At 41.0% G+C, this 2,605-nt stretch overlaps 1 protein-coding gene across 1 annotated transcript in view; it reads left to right on the forward strand.

Annotated features, from left to right (window-relative positions):
• Positions 1-2,605, forward strand: part of LOC116705503 (carbonic anhydrase-related protein 10) — a 205,151-nt gene that overhangs the window by 122,285 nt on the left and 80,261 nt on the right. The window lies entirely within an intron of this gene.

Below are 2,605 nucleotides of genomic sequence, written 5' to 3' on the forward strand. Positions count from 1 at the left end.
TATTGTAGGTGCAATGATAAGTTAAAGTCCAATATTTCCTCCCCCCCCCCACTACAGCACGTGATGACAGCGCAATGTCCACGAGTAGGATACCATGAGTATGACAGGATGGGATCACAGAGACACAGCAATTCCTGGTTTTCACCTTTATGAGGCAAAAATGAAGGTGGCTGGTGAAAAGTGACTGTGGCAGGTGGTCACAAAAGTTCACTTTAATGATCGTGATTTCACTATTGACCAAAGATTATGATTTTTTTTCCCCCATAATTGAGCTGCCCTGCTGCAACATAATTCAGGTTAATAGGAGCAGTGTGCTTTTACACTGACATCCTACCAGGTCAGGCTAGAGTGGATGCATAAAACACAAATCAAATAACACCTCAAAAGTACACCTCCACAAGAATCTGCTTATGTAAGTGCAACTCCTCACTTTCATCCTACGCTAAAGCTGGTCTCCCGCTGGACTGCACATGCAGAGTAGGAGTCTTCAACGTCTAGTCTTTTTAGGCCAAGGACCCCGTAGCTGAAAATAAACAGAACAGGGACCCCTTACTAGAGATGGTCCGGTACCATGTCTTCCTTCCCGATACCGATCCTGATACCTGAAGTTGGGTATTGATCCCATACCAGTGGGTCATATATTTTATAATGTTTTAAAAGCTGCATACTGCTATGCCTGTATGGATGAGATGTGATTTCTATCTTTGTCGGTCTGGCTCAGGTTAAACTCCCAAACAACAAACGCCACAGAACTTTCTTTTATTATCCAGTTTGACAGTCAGTTGTAACAGGAAAAAAACAGAAATTACCTACTCTAAGGTAGATTTTCTTTAGGGTTTTATTCCGTGGTATCGAATCGGTGTATAAACTCCAGTACATACCGATACCAGCGTTTTAGGCAGTATCTAAGGCGGTACCGACACTGGTATCGGTATCAGAACACCTCCCCGTACTATACATACTGTATGAAAAAGAGTTGCATAATAAACTGGGCCTACAGTAATGTGCAGGGCAGCCTAAAGCCTTTATACATAACCTTTTTGTGAACGCAGAATCATCCAGGTCGGCATCACCATGCATCAATACCAGGGCCAACAGAGTGTCTTAGTATTCCAATACACATTTATCGTGCGTATCCATATCCAGATGTTCTTTTGTCATCAATGCACATGCACATGTGGCGTTCCATCATAGAGCTCATTTAACACTGACATGTTTCCACCTTTTCTCATCTGTCCTTTAAAATGAAAGCCTACAGAATGCAGTGTGTCAAGTTCAGCATGGGATAAAATCTCCCATTGTCCTTGCTCTTACTCTGCTCCTGTTCTTTCTCTCCATTGGGATGATTACAGACCCGTTTAGTCCCACTCTTTGGGTTTTATGGGCCTAATGTGGAATCTCAGCAGAAGACTGATCAGGTTAGACCACTAAACAGACGGCGGTTAGACTCACTTGGAAAAGTTCGGAATGTAGGTTTGAATAGAGACGTCTAACACAGCCTCCTTTTTACTTGGTTTAATAAATATTTATTTGTAGTCTTAGTACCTTTCATAAAATGGTTTATATGTTTGGGTTTTACAGTGTAGCAATACAAATGTTTATATAAAATTTCTAGCTGGGAGCAACACAAAACAGTTATATTGGCATCATGAGTTTTGATCAATCCTGGTTAAAAGGCTTATAAGGCAGACTATTTGTGTCTGTTAGTGTTATGTGTGTTATGTATTCATTTCATATCCAGTGTTCCCCTTACATTCAGTTAGAGCAGGGCTTGAAGATAATGGCGTCCATATGGACACAGAGTTTTTGGTTTTCTTCTCCTTAGTGAGCATGAAGCAATCCCTTTTCAAAGCAACACTTTCATGCAAAAGATCAAACTTTTTCAGTCTCATTGTATAGACATACAATGAGAGACATGTAGGCTGGAAAAAAATCTGAACCTGTTCTTCAATGCTTCTGCCTTTATGTTACTCATTAGCTGAATGTCACAGTTCCTTGCTTTTCATTTAGCAATTACTATAGCCAGCTATATATCTTTGTATTCATTTCGTCATAATTGAAATGCAATAGGATGTATAATTCCTGACATAAGCATTGATACATTACCCAGGAAATCCAGAGATGTCACAAGAGCACAATCTGAATCAGCTCCGCCAGTTGCTCTGGCATCGAGTACGGCTGCTCATTAACTATGCCCTTGTAGCCAAGCTGCACCAATCACATCGGTGTATTGGATATGGGCGGGGCTAGAGGCAAGCTGCACTAATCACTTTGATGTATCTGATGTAGGCGGGGCCAGAGTTGAACAGATGATGACAGTCTAATCTACCAGTTAGCTCCGCCTATAGCTAAGCGTACAGGGTTCTGGATACGTCACCCAGTGTGTTGTTGTGATTGATTGTAGCGTTATCCAATTGGGTGCAGTGAGATTTTTAAATGCACGCTTGGTGCCGCCCCTCAAGATGAACTACTTTGGATTTGGGTCTGGATTTCAGGCTATTGATCCATAACCATCTTGCAAAACTAACCATTTAAAGAAACACCTCTATATATAAAGTAAGGTTAATTTTCTTTATATAGTGCTAAATCACAACAACAGTTATCT

Source organism: Etheostoma spectabile, chromosome 17 (assembly GCF_008692095.1).
Source record: "Etheostoma spectabile isolate EspeVRDwgs_2016 chromosome 17, UIUC_Espe_1.0, whole genome shotgun sequence".
In the NCBI taxonomy this organism is placed as follows: domain Eukaryota; kingdom Metazoa; phylum Chordata; class Actinopteri; order Perciformes; family Percidae; genus Etheostoma; species Etheostoma spectabile.